The sequence below is a fragment of the Mytilus galloprovincialis genome, chromosome 3 (genome assembly GCF_965363235.1).
Source record: "Mytilus galloprovincialis chromosome 3, xbMytGall1.hap1.1, whole genome shotgun sequence".
Classification (NCBI taxonomy): domain Eukaryota; kingdom Metazoa; phylum Mollusca; class Bivalvia; order Mytilida; family Mytilidae; genus Mytilus; species Mytilus galloprovincialis.
The window spans coordinates 42,855,025-42,876,384 of NC_134840.1; the positions used below are offsets into that span (position 1 = coordinate 42,855,025).

Consider the following 21,360-nt stretch of genomic DNA (forward strand, 5'->3'; position numbering starts at 1 on the left):
GAACGACAAATATATGTGACGTATAAAATTTTCTGACGTCAGACACGCGAATCAATGAATGTGTTTGTAGATAGATGTTTTTGTATTCTGTTAAATTGTTCCTTTTAAAATTGTTACACGATGATGACTGCTGTACCCATATTTTGACAATTTTATTTATTATGTCTGTTTAGTTCACGCATCATTGTAAATATAACGGAATTTGATGAGACTGTCATCAAAGTGAGAGGTTAGGCGCTTTAAAACCAGGTTTAATCCACCATTTACTACATTTGACAATGCCTGTACCTAGTCAGAAATATGACAGTTCTTGACCATTCTTTTTTGATGTGTTTTGTCATTTGATTTTGCCATGTGATTATGGACGTTCCGATTGGATTTTCCTCTGAGTTCAGTATTTTTGTGATTTTACTTTTAACTCCAAGATGAAAGAAGAAAAAACAAGTCGATTTCAAATTCCTCCAATTGACAACATATTTGCCGACAACAATTATCTTTACAATGAATACAGCGGGACGGTATAATCGGAATTTTGAGTATGATAGGAAAAGACCGTACGAAGAATTTTGCTTGAAGTACGGTATTTTAGTTACTTCACTTTTTATCAAGTAAAATGATATTGACATTGCATGAGCGTGGCGTTTTTCTCATAAAAAGACTTTGTTTTATTTTAAACTGGGACTAGTAAGAAATATTAAAACTATGCATTGTCCAGTAGTAGAGTGTTATTAAAAAACAAATTTACAATAAACGAACAGGATCTGTATTTATCAAATTAACGAGTTAAATTGTTACTGAAATAAAATTTGACTAAAGAGTCGATTGAGGATTATTTTTTTTGTATGTTCACAGGCCCAATTGGTTTACCAAGAGCTTGCATGGAAGACTTGAGCATATCTGGTAAAATTATTCCTAAGCACTCCGTCATCATACCACATTTTATGTCAGCACATTATGATGAAAACTATTGGGAAAACCCCACAGAATTTCAACCAGAAAGGTTTCTAACAGATGATGGAAAACATATCAAACATCACAAAGCATTTCATCCATTTTCTGTTGGTATGTATTTTATGCTATGAAAGCAATTATTATTTTATCATATAAGAGACAACAATATACAAAGCACTTGTGAGATTAGACTGTTTTTATCTAATAGTTCTGCCTGTAACATGCGAAGAATGCGATACTATGAAATTAGCAAAATTTACAAAAGAATAAGATTACTTAATAGTAACCTTTGTTTTACATTCGTATTTTAATAGCATGCAATTATTTCTTTGTTTAAAGGATCAAGGACATGTATAGGAAAGAATGTTGCTGAAATGGAACTGTTTCTTTTCACGACAACTTTAATTCAACGTTGTAGACTGCAGAATGCCACACCATAAGAACCATTAGATATGGAGGGTGTCCAGTCTGGCATCACACTCCTCCCCAAACCATACAAAGTTCGCATCAGAGACATATCATATTACGTGGGAGTAGAAAGACAAATATCTATTTACTGAAGGGAATAAGTACAACGGAAGAAATGTTCTCAGTAACGACCGCTGCTTACATGACACCAACCATGAGACCAGATAAATAATACGTCTGGTTTGTCCAAATTTGCTATAGGTGTGTGTGATACATAATGGACTGCTGTTTAACTGTCATAACATCTAAACTAATGCTAAAACGATTTGATTTGAACTTTTAGACACTTATAGTGTATTATATACTCAGAGATAAAGTTATAGCTAAAACTATCATTCCATTCGTACGTCATATTTGTCTGTGACTATTAAATACCGTACAGTAAAGTCACATATGTCTGCGTGCACTCTTAAACCGTGATTGTTTGTGAGTATATGTTTTCAAAGACATCAGATGATCCTGTATCTGTGGAGTTGGATAATAGACCTGCTATTAAATTGTTTGACACGACTGTCTTCAATCCTTCCCGACAATATCTTCTACCTTTATTTCGGTTAGTTACATCGACATGGTTAGTCGGCTGACATGGTCTGGGAAATAGCCGTCATTAATTAATATTCAAATCGTTCAACAAAACACCACGCAATACAAAACTGGCTATTTACCACAACATCGCGATTACTCATCTATAACTATAGAAGCAATTTTGTGTATGCAGCAAATCATAATCTAAAGTTAGGAACCGTCCAACTAAAGTTGATGTCAGGACGTTGAACTCACAGTCCAACTTATATAGCCATTATATAACATACTGGCTTAACAGTGAGTAACAATTATTTATAGCATTTTATCGACAATACTAGAAATAAACATTACTAACTGTGTATGAAATGATAAGGACAAGGAATGTTCTTGTTACATGTGGAATAATTTGTATAGAAAAGTATATTGATTAAATAATTCTAAAATTAATATTTATCATTTTTTTTCCCTACTTCCTCTGGCAAAATTGACAGATGAAATTGCTCTTTAAGGTCACATTTGTTTATATAGCTCCCAACTTTTGTAAGTATTTATACTTCCTTGGCTTTTAAATGAAAATATTTTAGCGTTTCTGATGATGGTAAATCAAGAAATTCTCACCAGACGTGCACACTTTATAAAGTGATGTTTTCATTGAGATTGTACTATACTCGTTTCAAGTTCTTGTAGATCCTTGTAGTCTAAGATCCCAGTGTTGCTACTTAAAAACGATTTTTCGCGTGTGGAACCGTACTTCTTAAGGACAAAGCATTTTATTTCTAGGGAAAAAAGGTAGAGAAGGATTTTGTCAGCAGGGTGTTCATTTTAACCTGTTGCTTTTGAATAATTTCTATTCACTTTTTTACACAGCTAAAAAATACATTTTTGGACAGAATATTCAATTTCAACTGTTTGAGACATTTTTTTTCCAGTTCTGACCAGTTAAAAATGTCTCTGCCCAATCCCACTATATCAAATGGTTAACTTTTGTTTGAAATATCTTTAACGTGTATAGATGTATATTTTGATTATTACAGGATGATTTGTTGTTCTTATCTTGATCAATTTAAACGTTACATAATCGTTATCCGGAATTAATTACACACATTATACAATACTGCTTCTTGTAACATGATAGGCAGTACAACTTAATTTGGTGGTATATCGTAAACGTTAGTTCCTGTTACGAAAAACCCATTGACAAAAATAAAACAGTGTATGTGAAAAGTCCTCGATGACCATGTGTCGTGTTTATTGGAAAAAGACACACATATATGAAGAAAAACTACAGTAGAAAAGATAAAAGGGAAAAAGAGGATATGACAACACTAATAAAATCCTGTTGTTTTGAAGTCCTTTGGTTTGTTCATAGAAACAACAATTTTTTGAATTCATTGGAAATCAAAATATATAAACCAATATGTATTGATTACATTTAAAGAAGTGGTAAACAATTAATTCATTTAGATTTATTAGAAGATTACATATTGGTTCAGTTGAACGTCTGTAGCAAGGTTGTCGGCTCTCCGGATTTTCCCGAAGTCCTGCGTCTTGATTGCCGAGTTTATGAGCTTCAGTCCTTGCTTTGAAGTTTCTTCTAAGGCAGCAACCATATGATTTTCTGGGGGGAGGGGGGGGGGGCTATGGATTTTTTTGGAAAAAAAATTTTGATTCCAGTTTTTGGAGAAAAAAATAATTTGTTTTTGACCCTGAGGAAAAAAAATTGTTTGTATGACCCTCAGCTGCCACTATATGTAATGCTAAAACTGAAAGAAAAAAATTGTTTTCGACTTGTCGCCAAAAAAATAGATTGTTTTTTGTCCGGAGAAAAAATCCATAGCCCCCCCCCCCCCCCCAGAAAATCAAATGGTTGCTGCCTAAACATTTGTCATAAATATGAATAGTATTATGTGAAAGTAACGTGATGTGTGATTTCAAGCAATCAGTTAAAGCAAAAAATTAAAAAGTATTTCAGAAATACTATGTTTTCTGCAGGTAAAATAAAAAAAAAAAAAACTATTTTAAAATTTCATTTTTAAACATCTCAAAAGCATTTTAATATGACATTTGAGCATCATACATCAAAGTTTCTAGGACAATTTAATCATCTTTCATTGAAGAAAAGGATCTTTTCCATTAGCGTAAATTGTCAGTTGATGATTTACACCTGAAAACTTTATCAGGAGAATAAAATGGCTTTACAATAAAGCTTTTAGGATGAATATCAAGTATATCCAAATTTCAAATTAAAGGCATGCTTCTGGTTTCTTGATATTTTATCATTGTACAAATACTTTCAAGAAATGTGATTAGATGTATGTATTTCTTTAATTGGACTGCACCCACACAGGACTCAGAATAGTCCAACTGGAGAATCTTTAACAATTTTGAAATCATTTCCCACAGTTGCAGCCATCTTTGGCCAATTTTCACTCTCTAATTAAGTAGAATTGTTACCAGGTTTGATTTCTTTAGGAAATATTGAAAAAAAATAAGTATTTCAGGACAAAAACGTTAATAAATCTTCAAGTAGTGCAGCAAAACACAAAGCAATACATGGTGCATATTATAACCTCATCATGGTAATAAAAAGTTAAATCACAAAAATACAAAATTTTAAACGGAAAGTTCCTAATCAAATGGCAACATCAAAAGCACAAACACATCAACCGAATGAACAACGGCTGTCACACTCCAGACTTGATATACGCATTTTTCTTATGTAGAAAATGTTGGATTAAACCTGATTTAATAGCTAGTCAAACCTCCAACCTGCAATGATCGATAACTTTGGGTGCAAATCATAATTTTCAAATAGGAACTTAAGCTCCAAGTCCAACTTTACTTTACGAAGAGCCATCATATAACATATTGATCTAAAAAAAAAAACAATCATTTATAGTGTTGTAACGAGAATAAAAATAATGTGTATGTAATGTATGTAATGATAAAGACAAGAAAAGTTCATTTGTTTAAACTAATGAATAGAAAAGTATTGTGATTAAATAATTTGTTTCAATTCCTCAGACAGAATTGACCGTAGATGAAATGAGTTATTCTCTATATTAAAGTTATATTCGTGTATTTAGCTCCTAGCTTTTGTAGTACTTATAGACCTGTGTTTAAAATACTAAGGTTTGGGCATTCCTGAAGATGGTTAATGTAGTGCAAGAAAAGCGCATCGGACGCACATAATTTATAAAGTGTTTTCCTGACCAAATTTCAACGGAAGCGTACTTCTTAGTGAACGACCATTTTATGTTCTCGGAAAACGGGAGGGTAGAATTTTGTTAGCGCAGTTTTCATTTTCATCTGTTGTCTTGGCAATTTAGACTACTTTTGTTTGAAACTGTTTAAAGTGTATTTATTAATTTATATTACAGAATGATTTGTTTTTATTAGTTTTACCCAGTTAAAGGTTACATAATCGTTATCCGCAATTCAGCCACACACATTATGCAATACTGCTTTTTGTAACAGGATTGGTAGAATGTTAAAAGGCTATTTTGTTTTTGTATTATTTATGTAATAGACCGTTAAATAGTAATATTTTCTTAGTATTTGAATGAACTCTATAGAACTGTCGCAATTAATTAGGGCTATTTATCTATGGTCGTAAAGTTGGTTACTTGTTTGCAATATATAAATATTGTATATGAACTCGATGTTGTCTTTTTAATTCATATTGAGGTGTAACACAGAACAACTAAATACGGTGTACTTAACTATATCTTAAATTTAAGTTCCTGTTACCAAAAGTTCTTGGGTACTTGTTTGCAATATATAAATATTGTATATGAACTCGATGTTGTCTTTTTAATTCATATTTAGGTGTAACACAGAACAACTAAATACGGTGTAAATATCTTAAATTTAAGTTCCTGCTACCAAAAGTTCAATTTAAGTGAAAAGTACTTTATGTAACTTGTTGGGTTTATTGGAAAGAGAAATGTTCTTAGGAATTGGTACATGGAAAATTGAAAAACAATCTACCATTATATACAAAGAAAAAACAAATGTGTTTTCTCTCCAGGTAAAAACTAAAAAAATCATTAAAACAAGCTTAAAATGTTATCCATATATATAATTAATAATAGAAAAATCCATCTCAAAATTACAACAGGACACCAATAATGTCTCATCCATCGAAAAGGGCCCAATATCATCTACAGAATAAAAAATTGTAAGGGTCCCGCGCCTACTTTTGCTGTTAATCACACACTCAACAAAAATCATGAAAAAAATCAATAAAATTATTCCTCTCGATACTATCTTTTGATTGTAAGAAGCTTCTGTCCAAGTTTGATAAACAAACTGCAGACTGTATGTAATGTTAACTGGAAGAAAAACCAAGTCAATTTATAAGAAAATACGGGAAAAATGGAATTTTATTTTTACAAAATTTACTTCTGGATACTATCTTCTGATTATAAACAAGCTTCTGGCCAAGTTTCGTACAGTTCCAGGATAGTTTAAGAAAGTTATTAAAATTTTAAAAACTTTAACCACAGAGTGAATGTAATGGTTCCTGACAGAAAAACTAAGTCCATTTATAAGTAAAATACGGAAAAAATGGAATTTTATTTATACAAAATTTACTCCTGGATACTATTTTATGAACATAAACAAGCTTCTGTCCAAGTTTGGTAGAAATCCAGGATATTTGAATAAAGGTATTAAAATTACAAAAACTTTAACCACATCTAGTGAATATTTGTGGACGCCGCCGACGACACCGACGCCGACGGAATGTAGGATCGCTATGTATCGCTTTTCGACTAAAGTCAAAGGCTCGACAAAAATGAAAGAAACAACAAAATACTATCGCATATCAGTAGGAAACCCGGTTGAAATAGAACAAAAGAATCGAAGCTCTTTGTTAGAGAAGGCGAAAAATGCTTACTGTAATGTTTACTATAGTGACAAAAATTTTAAAAGTTAATAGAAACAAACAAAATTACAATTTTCTTCTCAATAACGAAGTATTTTCTTTTAAAAACACCATTTGCATAAGTTTTCAATTCATTTAGTACATAGTTAAGCAGAACAATTAGATATCAAGTCGACGACATGGGTATCTTTCAAGTTGAATGTAGAAAATGCATAAGCTCCGATTTTAAAAAAAATTTACCATGGACGGAAAACATTTCAATCTATTAGTTCAGTAATTTTCGTGTCTGCCCTTCCATTATGTGACTCAAGAAAAAATTCCCAAAAATGGGTAACAATTGGATCGAAAAGAGAAAATCGAGTGCACCTTTTTATGTTAGGGCGTGCGTGAATATTTTGTCTTGATATCGTTCAAAGCAAGAACATTTCATACATCGTCTCGCTTCAGATTCTATCATTTTTATATATCAAAGCTACAGGTTAACTTTATAACATAAAAAAATCACAGTACTAAAAGATGAAATATATGGGTCAAGTGAAATACCTATCTAATGAATCACAAAAAAACAGAGTAGCTATTATTTTTACTGAAAGTACTTGACGACAGTCTTTCAAGTTGGATGATGAAAATACATATCTTCGAAAAATTATAATTTCTTGTGTGTGAAAACTAGGGTTTATAGTCTTCAACCACGAAAAAAATCTAGTCTGCCCTTCCACGAAATATTTAATTAGAATTTTTTTAAATGTTTATGAATTTTCGAAAATTCCACCTGACAACCGATCAGACAATAGTTTTAAGTTGAATCAATGCAGACAAGATCATTAACTGATGCTCATTAGCTAGTTGATACATTTGTCTTTTAAAATACAACTGACATATAAGGATCGTAATGGTGCAATGTGGATAAATGTATCGGTTTCCGAGAGCAAAATTGGCAGCGCGTCATCCCTACAATGGCTTCCATTTCTACGATTGTGAAAATGAACTGTCGTAATGGGGAGATAATTTTGATGAAGTAGAATCCTGACTGTAGTAATGAACAATGAATATAAATAAATCAACTACAATATAATTACATAAGATGTATGTTTCATTATAATGCTTTATTCTGATTGGCTAACTGCACATCACGTGTTATTCCGTAAGCAGTTGCATTGCTCAATACAACTTTTCATTCATGATAACACGTGGTCCAACAATAAAGTGCACAGGTGAATTAAATAAAAAAATATATAAAATTTGTGTTTTCATGATCATAGCTAAAAATGTAATTATAAGTATTGAATGCTTCTTTTTGTTACTTTATAGGGTTGTAAAAACGTTGACCGTGCGCACATTTGTAGAATGAAGCGCTTCCGCGCTTCGTACAAAATGTACTTCGGTCAACGCTTTTACACCCCAATAAATTTACAAAAAGAAGCATTCAATTCTTAAATATTGATTAGAACTATTTTTCCTTTTCAAAGCTACTAATTACATTCAAAATAGAAACAGATACAACTACAAATAAAAACAAAACATGTGATGTAATTATGCATGTAATTAGTCATGATTTATAAAACTTAATCATGTTAATTTCAAGCAAACTGTGTTATTATCAAGAGGAGAAGTTAGGTGTATGGAAGGAAGTGTCGGCTATATGTCAATAAGATAGTATCCCAACAAAAAAATCAAAATAGAAATCAAGAGGTCAACTTAAAACAGCCTTCTTCGGTGACCCACATACTTTACTGTAAACTATGTTATGCTCTACAACATACAGTCAATATGGATATGAAAAAACCCAGATTCCAGTTTTCATATATCCGAGATAACTACAATAAAACAAATAAAACGAAAAAAACGGATCTTTTGTACCAACAAAATTAGGAAAATCCTGTTTTTATTAAGTCCTTGAATTTATGATTCGTTTATACATACTGGATAAACTTTTCCTGGAAAACAAACTAACTAACTGATCATATTTAGACAAATGATAAATGATCAGCTTATTTACTTCCTAGTTTAATATGAAATCAAGTTAATCTTCTCATTATTTTAACGTAAGCTATCAATTAAAGCAAAAAATTAAAACAACTTGAATACATTCAAGATTTTCAATTACTCCAGAAATATTTTTTTTTACTAAAGACAAATTTAAGAAAAAGTTTTAAATTGTATTTCAATATTCAAAAGGGTAGGTAAGCCGTGTAATGTGATATGTGAGAATCATTCATCAAGTGTCTGGGACAATTACCTTTCATGGAACAAGAGGACATTTTTCATTAGGGACAATTGTCGAATAATTTTCAAGAAGTTCAATCATTAGAATTTTCTGACCCTGTAGGAAAGCTCTTGAAAGCAGCTCGAATATCAAGCTTTCTTATTTCTAACAAAAGAAATTATCAAGGATTTCTAGATAAATTTGTATTTAATTGTACGATTTCAAGAAATGTTATAAGATGTGTGTATTTCTGTATTTGGACATCATCCAAATAACAAAAGTTCACAAATACAACTAAAGGAACTTGAATCGCATGTCTTTTAAAATTGAAACCAATAATATCATTTGCAGCCATCTTTCACAACCTAAGAAGGATTGTGCCCAAGTATGATTCATGTAGAAAATATTGAAAAGGGTAATTAAGGACAATAACCACTGATAAACCATTTCTATTTGTTTGTTGTCTTGTAGAACTGGTCTTGCTGTTTACAGCTTCTTTTGGTGTATTATAGTTTTCAAGATCGTTGCAGAGAATAATCAGAGTTGGTAAAGCATGGTCTGTTGCTTATACATGTATTAGATTTGACCCTTAGATCATAATTAAATGCGGTTCCTTCAACCAACATACGTAATAAATCTCTGGGACATCAAATAATTCCAGGATATTCTATTGCTGAGAACATCACAGACAAAAGTGCACGTAAAATCCATTTGCAACCTAACAACTTAGTTATGTCATGCCGTTTAAAGAACACACTCCAATGAGAAAACAACCTGTACAAACTAAACTACATTGAACCGGTAAACCTCTATCCGTTTGAGCCACCTGCAATAGGTAAATGCCTCATATCGGCTATAATATAAAACAAGAATGTGTCCAAAGTACACGGATGCCCCACTCGCACTATCCTTTTACATGTTCCATGGACTGTGAAATTGGGTAATAATCTAATTTAGCATTAAAATTAGAAAGATTATATTATAGAGAACATATGTACTAAGTTTCAAGTTGATTGGACTTCAATTTCTTATAATACTACCTTGACCAAAAACTTTAACCTGAAACTCCCACTTTCATTTTCTATGTTCAGTGGACCGTGAAATTAGGGTCAAATGTCTAATTTGGCTTTAGAATTAGAAAGATCATATCATAAGCAAATAGTGTACTAAGTTTTAAGTTGATTTGACTTCAGCTTCATCAAAAACTACTTTGACCAAAAACTTTAACCTGAAACTTCTTCTTTCATTTTCTATGTTCAGTGGACCGTGAAATTGGGGGTCAAAAGTCTAATTTGGCTTTCAAATTAGAAAGATCATATCAAAAGCAACAAGTGTACTAAGTTTCAAGTTGATTGGACTTCAGCTTCATCAAAAAATACCTTGACCAAATACTTTAACCTCAACGGACGCACAGACGAACGGAAGGACGAACGAACGAACGAACGAACGGAGCCACAGACCAGAAAACATAATGCCCCTCTACTATCATAAAATGGGGCATAAAAAGGAACAACAAATACTGTTTCAGATTTGTATCCAGTTAAGACAAAAGTAGATACACAAAAAGATACATAGATTGATACAATAGAACATAAAAAGAAAAAAAAAAAAAAAACGATCAAGGAATTTCTGGTAAAAAATTACATAAACTATTATATATTGATCCCATTTAATAAGGAAGTGATAACTCAATACATAATTTACATTTTAGATGGGGGAGGGGTCACCTGTACATCAGATAACTAGGAAATTAAAGTTATTTAATTCCCTGAGGGTATCACCAGCCCAGTAGTCAGCACTTCTTGTGTTGAATTAAGTTATCATTGATATGTTCATAATTATAAATTAACTGTTTACAAAAAATTTTTAAATAGTAAGGCAAAACTTTTAGAATGTTGGTCCTCAATGCTCTTCAACTTCGTACTTTATTTGGCCTTTTTAAGATTTGTTTTATTCGAACATCATTAATGAGTCTTTTGTAGACGAAACGCGCGTCTCGAGCAAATATAAAATTTCAATCCTGATATCTATGATGAGTTTATTTATTCTCATCATTTTTAACTAGAGGCTCTCAAGAGTCTGCGTCGCTCACCTTGGTGCATATTAAACAATGGACACAGATAAATTCATGACGAAATTGTGTTTTGGTGATCGTGATGTGTTTGTGATCTTACTTTACTGTACATTCTTGTTGCTTCAATTATCTCTATCTATAATGAACTTGGCCCAGTAATTACAGTGGAAAATATATTCTTAAAATTTACAAAAAATTATGAAAATTGTTAAAAAATGACTATTTATATATTATTCACGCAATATTTCACTAAACAAATTAGCTTCATCGGGCGTGTGCATCTATCTAGGTGAAATCGGATGCATGACAAAAAAATATCTTTGTAGCTTGAGCTACACAAACTAATTTTATAACACTCATTAGTGTGTTAAAGTTACATTCTTAGACACTTATATATATATAGGTCTGAAAAGTTTAGGAATTAGGGGCCAAAAAGGGGCCCAAGTAAGCATTATTCTTGGTTTTCGCACCATAACTTTAGTTTAAGTAAATAGAAATCTATGAAATTTAAACACAAGGTTTATGACCACTAAAAGAAGGTTGATTTGGGAGTTTTGGTCCCAACAGTTTAGGAATAAGGGGCCCAAAGGGTCCAAAATTGAACTTAGTTTGATTTCATCAAAAATTGAATAATTGGGGTTCTTTGATATGCCAAATCTAACTGTGTATGTAGATTCTTAAGTTTTGGTCCCGTTTTCAAATTGGTCTACATTAAGGTCCAAAGGGTCCAAAATTAAACTTAGTTTGATTTTGACAAAAATTGAATCCTTCGGGTTCTTTGATATCCTGAATCTAAAAATGTACTTAGATTTTTTATTATGGGCCCAGTTTTCAAGTTGGTTCAAATCAGGATCCAAAATGATTATATTAAGTATTGTGCAATAGCAAGAAATTTTCAATTGCACAGTATTCAGCAATAGCAAGAAATCTTCAATTGCACAGTATTGTGCAATAGCAAATATTTTCAATTGCACAGTATTGCGCAATAGCAAGAAATATCTAATTGCACAATATTGTGCAATAGCAAGAAATTTTCAATTGATTGGAGTTATCTTTCTTTGTCCAGAATAGTAGTTGAATCAACTTAAATCATTGTTTTATACAATATACAATGTATATTCACTTTTACTACCAACTGATAAATTAAAACAATCTTTACCATTCAGTGATAACAAGCACCTTTTGTTACATTTTGATATTTTATGATGTATTTAAATGAGTAGTTATTGTTGCAAACTCCATTAGAAATTTGAATTGAGATCAGTTTTGGAAAAAGGGAAAGGGGGATGTGAAAAAAAAATTGGGGGGGGGGTTAATTTTTTCTCATTTCAGATTTCATAAATAAAAAGAAAATTTCTTCAAACATTTTTTTGAGAGGATTAATATTCAACAGCATAGTGAATTGCTCAAAGGAAAAAAAAGTATTTTAAGTTCATTAGACCACATTCATTCTGTGTCAGAAACCTATGCTGTGTCAACTATTTAATCACAATCCAAATTTAGAGCTGAATCCAGCTTGAATGTTGTGTCCATACTTGCCCCAACCGTTCAGGGTTCAACCTCTGGGGTCGTATAAAGCTGCGCCCTGTGGAGCAACTGGTTAATTCATATTAAGGTGTAACACAGAACAACTAAATATGGTGTACTTAACTATATCTTAAATTTAAGTTCCTGTAACCAAAAGTTCAATTTAAGTGAAAAATACTTGATGTAACGTGTTGGGTTTTTTGTAAACAGAAATGTTCTGAATATTAGGAATTGGTACATGGAAAATTGAAAAACAATCTACCATTATATACAAAGAAAAAAACAATGTGTTTTCTCTCCAGGTAAAAACTAAAAAAATCATTAAAACAAGCTTAAAATGTTATCCATATATATAATTAATAATAGAAAAATCCATCTTAAAATTATAACAGGACACCAATAATGTCTCATCCATCGAAAAGGGCCCAATATCATCTACAGAATAAAAATTTCTATGGGTTCCGCGCCTACTTTTGCTGTTAATCACACAGTCAACAAAAATCATGAAAAAAAATCAATAAAATTATTCCTCTCGATACTATCTTTTGATTGTAAGAAGCTTCTGTCCAAGTTTGATAAAAAAAAATGCAGACTGTATGTAATGTTAACTGGAAGAAAAACTAAGTCCATTTATAAGTAAAATACGGAAAAAAAATGGAATTTTATGTTAACAAAATTTACTCCTGAATACTATCTTATGAACATAAACAAGCTTCTGTCCAAGTTTGGTAGAAATCCAAGATATTTCAAGAAAGGTATTAAAATTTCAAAAACTTTAACCGCAGAGTGAATGTAATGGTTCCTGGCAGAAAAACTAAGTCCTTTATAAGTAAAATACGAAAAAAATGGAATTTTATTTATACAAAATTTACTCTTGAATATATATATACTATCTTATGACCATAAACAAGCTTCTGTCCAAGTTTGGTAGAAATCCAGGATATTTGAATAAAGGTATTAAAATTACAAAAACTTTAACCACAGAGTGAATATTTGTGGACGCCGCCGACGACACCGACGACGACGGAATGTAGGATTGCTATGTCTCGCTTTTCGACTAAAGTCGAAGGCTCGACAAAAATGAAAGAAACAACAAAATAACAATGAATAGAAATAAATCAACTACAATATATTGATTAGAACTATTTTTCCTTTTCAAAGCTACTAATTACATTCAAAATAAAAACAGATACAACTACAAATAAAAACAAAACATGTGATGTAATTATGCATGTAATTAGTCATGGTTTATAAAACTTAATTTCAAGCAAACTGTGTTATTATCAAGAGGGGAAGTTAGGTGTATGGAAGGAAGTGTCGGCTATATGTCAATAAGATAGTATCCCAACAACAAAATCAAAATAGAAATCAAGAGGTCAACTGAAAACATCCTTCTTCGGTGACCCACATACTTTACTGTAAACTATGTTAAGCTCTAAAACAGTCAATACGGATATGAAAAAAAAACCAGATTCCGGTTTTCATATATCCGAGATAACTACAATAAAACAAATAAAACGAAAAAACGGATCTTTTGTACCCACAAAATTAGGAAAATCCTGTTTTTATTAAGTCCTTGAATTTATGATTCGTTTATACATACTGAATAAACTTTTCCTGGAAAACAAACTAACTAAACCAATACGTATTGATCACATTTAGACAAATGATAAATGATCAGCTTATTTACTTATCTAAAAAATAAAATCCTGTTTCAATTTAATTCCTAGTTTAATATGAAATTAAGTTAATCTTCTCAGGGACAATTACCTTTCATGGAACAAGAGGACATGTTTCATTAGGGACAATTGTCAAATAATTTTCAAGAAGTTCAATCATTAGAATTTTCTGACTCTGTAGGAAAGCTCTTGAAAGCAGCTCGAATATCAAGCTTTCTTATTTCTAACAAAAGAAATTATCAAGGATTTCTAGATAAATTTGTATTTAATTGTACGATTTCAAGAAATGTTATTAGATGTGTGTATTTCTGTATTTGGACATCATCCAAATAACAAAAGTTCACAAATAACTAGAGGAACTTGAATCGCATGTCTTTTAAAATTGAAACCAATAATATCATTTGCAGCCATCTTTCACTACCTAAGAAGGATTGTGCCCAAGTATGATTCATGTAGAAAATATTGAAAAGGGTAATTAAGGACAATAACCACTGATAAACCATTTCTATTTGTTTGTTGTCTTGTCTTGCTGTTTACAGTTTCTTTTGGTGTATTATAGTTTTCAAGATCATTGCAAAAGAATAATCAGAGTTGGTATTGTTCTATTGCTCATACATGTATTAGATTTGACCCTTAGATCATAATTAAATGCGGTTCCTTCAACCAACATACGTAATAAATCTCTGGGACATCAAATAATTCCAGGATATTCTATTGCTGAGAACATCACAGACAAAAGTGCACGTAAAATCCATTTGCAACCTAACAGATATACACATTTAGGTTTTGAACTTAATTCTCGATTCATAACTATGAACAGAACTATAAATGCTTGTAGAAAAGGTAAAAACGCATATTTCGCATTGAAAGGAGTAATGTCAAGAGCAACTAATCCGTCTGTATTAGTTAAATTATACAAAACTGTTGTCTTACCAAGCGTTCTTTATGGCTGCGAAACATGGAGTAACCTCAAATCATGTGATATAACGACGCTTAATTGTTTTCAGCACTTCATTGTCAAACACATTGTAGCTTTAAAAACTTCTACCAGATCTGATATGTGCGAGAGCATTATTGGAATTCATCCGATTATGAGTTTTATTCACAAAAGAAAACTGTTCTTTTTTCAAAAACTGTGCATGTTAGATAACAATTATCTTTCAAAAAGAATATTTTTGGTTCGACTATTTTCATTCCTCATAGACCCTCACCGCCGTCACTATGGATACATTCCTGATGTTATTGACATTCTAAGAACATATGGACTTATTCAATATCTTACTGAATATAACGATACGGGTAGTTTCCCATCAAAAAGTCAATGGAAATCGATTGTTCACAAAACAGTTAACGAACAACAATCAGTCAACTGGTTAAACCGTATTGCGTTAGGTGTTAATTTTATACGTTTTAGAAATATTCACAAAACAGTTTCTATGACAAACTTCTGGAAAAAAGCACAATCGTTTGCAGAAATACGAAATTCATATTTTATTACAAAACTGTTAGCTGATATACCAAATTCATCAGGAGATAAGTGTATCGCATGCGAAAAGGACTTTAATGATGTTTATTCCATTGAATTTAAGTACCGAACATTTGGAGTTCGAGAGACTATGTCACGTTCACGTGGTTCAGTGCATAGCAACATATGGACGTTATGTCAGGTTGGGCAATACATGATATGTCATCAATCGAGATTATATAAGGCCTTAATGATAAGAGACTAAAGTGTATATATTTGTCTGTATATGGAAAAAAAAAATCATGTTTTTGTTCTGTTCCTATTTTTTGTTTATTCTTTTTGTTGTCTGATATTTAGTTAATTGTATGTATTCATTGTATCTCAATTATGAGGAAATAAAGACATGAATGAATGAATGAATGAATTAAGGACAATAACCACTGATAAACCATTTCTATTTGTTTGTTGTCTTATAGAACTGGTCTTGCTGTTTACAGTTTCTTTTGGTGTATTATAGTTTTCAAGATCATTGCAAAAGAATAGTCAGAGTTGGTAAAGCATGTTCTATTGCTCATACATGTAATAGATTTGACCCTTAGATCATAATTAAATGCGGTTCCTTCAACCAACATACGTAATAAATCTCTGGGACATCAAATAATTCCAGGATATTCTATTGCTGAGAACATCACAGACAAAAGTGCACGTAAAATCCATTTGCAACCTAACAACTTAGTTATTTCATGCCGTTTAAAGAACACACTTAAACGAGAAAACAACCTGTACAAACTAACCTACATTGAACCGGTAAACCGCTATCCGTTTGAGCCACCTGCAATCGGTAAATGCCTTATATCGGGTATAATATAAAACAAGAATGTGTCCAAAGTACACGGATGCCCCACTCGCACTATCCTTTTCCATGTTTCATGGACTGTGAAATTGGGTAATAATCTAATTTGGCATTAAAATTAGAAAGATTATATTATAAAGAACATATGTACTAAGTTTCAAGTTGATTGGACTTCAATTTCTTTAAAAAACTACCTGGACCAAAAACTTTAACCTGAAACTCCCACTTTCATTTTCTATGTTCAGTGGACCGTGAAATTGGGGTCAAAAGTCTAATTTGGCTTTAAAATTAGAAAGATCATATCATACGCAACAAGTGTACTAAGTTTCAAAGTGATTTGACTTCAGCTTCATCAAAAACTACCTTGACAAAAAACTTTAACCTGAACGCACGCACAGACGAACGGACGGACGAACGAACGGACGAACGAACGGAACAACAGACTATAAAATAGCTACTAATTGCTAGAGAGGTAATAAAGTCGTCTGCACAGTTTCATGGTTTTAATACAACTGATAAACTAATACAAGTTACACACATGATAAGACGGTCTGCATCTGTTAAAGTAATTAAGTTCTGTAGTGACCTTAGATAAACAATTTCAATACATTACATCTCTCCCTTTCTAGATTTAATCTTTATCAGTCAGTAGAATAATAAAATGAAATAAAATTAATGAATTGTGAAATTAGCCATAAAATTAATTTTCTTTAATACATTAACGATGTCCATAAAACAGCGGTGTAATAATGTCCAAATGTTGTATACACAGTTCTCAGTGCGGTAAACATAGCAATTAATATCATGAATGAATGAATGAATCACAACTGAATTAATGTGTAAAATTCTTTGGTATTATCAGTCTAAATAGTACTAAAGACATCATACGATACGCAGAAAATTAAAACTTATTCACTTGATCATAAATACTAAGCGTGATGCCTAGTTAAATGTGAGCTCAGGATTATTATGCCTGTTCACTAGCTACACATTACTTTACATAACATGACTTTACATAATCATTTAAGTACGCCGGTGTTTTGTTTATTCTTCCTGACGTCCTGAGTTGTGTTGCTGGTTCTTCTCCTTTTTTTTCTTCATTTACAATTGTCAGTGGTATTTTAACTTGCTTATAAAACGAAGAATTTCGAGTGATCGTGTGTCCATTATCTCTTTTAGCTGTTAACATTGTACCATTCCTTTCAACTATTTTGTATGGATTTGAGTTATACGGAGTTGAAAGTTTGTTTTGTTTGTCTTGCTTGACCAATACAGTGTCACCAATTTGTAAATTTGACGGTTCGGCATTTCTTCTTGTATCTGCATAGTCCTTCATTTTATCCTTTTTCCTCTCGTCAGTTTCTCGAATTTCTTTGTCGTCATATTTTTGTGTTAAAGTTGGCAATTTGGTTTTGATATTTCTCCCAAATAAAAGTTTTGCTGGTGAAACTTCCGTTGTGGCGTGTTTTGTCGCTCTATAATTACGGAGGAATGTAAACATTTCCTGTTTCCAATTTTGATGTTGCGTGTGTGCTGCTCTGATTGATTTTCCAATGCTTCGCATAAATCGTTCGCACTCTGCATTGCTCTGAGGCCATAATGGTGTTATTTTTCTATGCGTAAATCCCATATATGTCGCAAAGTCTCTGAATTCTTTTCCTTGCCACGGGCTTCCATTATCGGTTTTTACTATATTCGGTATTCCAAATGTTGAAAATACTTTGTCAAGTAGTGGTATAACCGCTTTTGCAGAAATTGTTGTTAGTGTTTCTACAACCGGATATCGTGAATACTCATCCATTATCACCATGAGATAATGTCCACTAGGAAATGGTCCACAGAAATCCATGCTAAGATATGTCCATGGTGCCTCTGGTAGTTCTGACATAGCTAACGGTTCAAAAGTTTTCTTTGGCGTAGCTGCTAAACATGGAATACAAGCTTTACATGTATCTTCTACACGTTTATCTATACCAGGAAAATAAACTTTTTCCCTTAGTAACTGTTTTGTTCGCACAATTCCCTGATGACCTTCGTGTGCCAATGTTATAACTCGGTCTGTAAGTTTGTGCGGAATGACAATTCTATTATCATGCATCAATATTTCTCCTTTGTCTGTGTTCACTGTCGTTAATTCGTTCTTTAAACGAGCAAATGTATCAAGAGATTTATTGTCATATGAATTTTCCCAGTTTCCCGATTTCACGGCCTTGATAACATACTGAATATTCATATCGGCTTCGGACTCTAATGCAATTTCTTCAATTGTCATTGCTTTCGGTATTGCGTTCTCTGATATATAATTCACGAATTCTTCTGCTACCTCGGAATGATCTGTTCGATTTGCTTCGTTAATATTCGGATGTCTTGACATGTAGTCTGCGGCATTTGATTTTCCTGATTTGTACTTAACATCGAAATTATACGTTTGCAGTCTTAATCTCCATCTTTGAATTCTCGCTGGCGGTTTCGATTTTGGATTGTTGAAAATACATTCCAGTGGTTGATGATCGGTAACGAGTGTAAATTTGTGTCCGTACAGGTAAAGATGAAAATGTTCTATAGCCCAAACTATGGCTAGTCCTTCTCGCTCTGTCTGACTATATCGTTTTTCTACATCACTAAGCGCACGGCTTGCGTATGCGTTAACTCTGCCATCCTGAGTAAGTAACGCACCAACACCTACTGGACTTGCATCAACTATAAGAACAGTGGCCTTTCTTGGATCAAAATAAGCCATTATCCTATTGTTCATTAATTCCTGTTTAAGTGCATCAAACAATTGTTGTTGTTCTGAAGTCCATGTCCATATCACTCCTTGCTTAGTTAAACGTCTTAATGGTTCGGTTATTGTAGAATATTCTGGTATAAATCTTCCAACGTAGTTAGTCATCGCTAAAAAACTACGTACTTCCGATATGTCACTCGGTATATTGGTGTTACGAATTGCTTCAACTTTTCTCGGATCTGCTGATATTCCTTTCGAACTGAATATGTGTCCATAAAATTCCAAGCTGTCTTTATTAAATTCGCATTTCTTTTTGTTAAGTGTTAAACCTTTTTCGTTTATACGTTGAAATAAGGCTGTCAGTCGTGTATCATGTTCGTCTTGAGATGCTCCAAACACAATTATGTCATCGGAGATATTTCTCACCCCGTTAAGACCTTCTAATGCTGTACTCAGCGTATTCTGGAATATTTCAGCAGCAGACGTGACTCCAAAGCTTAGACGTTTGTATCTTCTTAGTCCAACATGTGTTGTGAAAGTAGTAATATTTCGTGACTCTTGTGTAAGTTCTAACTGATGGTACCCGTTTAAAAGGTCCATTTTGGAAAATACCTTTGCTCCATTAAGGTCAACTATTAGATCATCTATAGTTGGAGTTATGTGTCTCTCTCGTTGTATTGCCTGATTTGGTAGTCTCATATCTACGCATATTCTTATTTCACCTGGACTTTTAGGTTTGGGTGCTACAACTATAGGCGATACCCAGGGAGTTGGTCCATGTACCCTTTCTATAATGTCTAACCGCTCTAACCTTTCAAGTTCTGTTTCTACCTGTTTCCTTATATGAAACGGTATCCTTCTATGTGGCTGGACTATAGGTTTTACGGTTTTGTCAACATGAATTTTCACTTGCGTTTCTTTAAGTTTGCCCAGTCCATGAAATATATCTTTATATTGTTCACACAATTGTTCGTGTTTGTTCCCTGTTGAGAGCCTCGATATTTGCGGGATTATCTGTAGTTCTAATGACGTATCATAACACAGTAAATTACCGCTTGTCCCTTTAGAAACATAAACAGTTGCACGTGTTAGCTTATTTCTCGTTTCAATTACAGTGTCAAACTTTCCCACGAATTCTAAGTTTTGATGAGATCCATATGCGAAAACTTTGGTCTTTGTAGCTATCAATTTTGGTTTTCTCTTCATCCTGTTGTAGGTATCCTCATCAATTACATTGATACTTGATCCAGTGTCGATAAGAACGTTGATGTCCGATTCATTGATTTTGACACAAATTCTTGGTTGTTCACGTTTGATAGAATTCACGGTTCCTTTTAGCGATTCTGCCTGTAGTCCGAAAACATATTCATCATCTGAACTACTATCTATCTTTGTTTGACATTCGAAATTGTTTTCAAAATCTGAATTCTCTAGCGTATTGACAGATTGTTTAGTATGATTATTTCTTTTTGACCTACACATCTTCTCAAAGTGATTAGGCTTCTTACAAAAGTTGCAGGATTTTCCTTGAGCAGGACATTTCCCTCGGTGTGGAAATTCACCTCCACAATTCCTACATTTGTTGTTTCGATTCACACGTTGGTCATTCACACGTTGTTCCGGACGCTTATCTTGTTGTAAATATCTTGGTTGATTTTTCCGAAAATTTCTCTTCTTGTGTAAAGCGTTGGTCTCAAGTTTCTCTTCTTTGTTCTCGATTTCGTTTGCTTGTCTTTCAGATAGTTCCAGAGCTCTTGCTGATGATAACAATTGTTCCAAAGTCATATCTTCTCTTAAAGCTTTTCTCCTCAGTCTTGAAGATGAACATCCTTGAACGATTTGAGATTTTACTTCCCGATTGTCATCATTAAATTCACAGTTGACGGATAATTGTCTTAACTTTGTATGAAACGCATCCATTGTTTCATTTGTTTCTTGCTTTGCCTGACGGAATTTATATATTTCGTATTCAACGTTTTTCTTCGGTGCAAAGTAT

The 21,360-nt window shown here is 32.5% G+C and overlaps 1 long non-coding RNA gene across 1 annotated transcript; it reads left to right on the forward strand.

The window, feature by feature from the left end:
* The first annotated feature begins 858 nt into the window (after positions 1-858).
* LOC143066428 (uncharacterized) lies at positions 859-1,971 on the forward strand. The gene is made up of 2 exons (XR_012975613.1): positions 859-1,062; positions 1,291-1,971. It is a non-coding gene; the product is annotated as an uncharacterized LOC143066428 (long non-coding RNA).
* Positions 1,972-21,360: the final 19,389 nt, after the last annotated feature.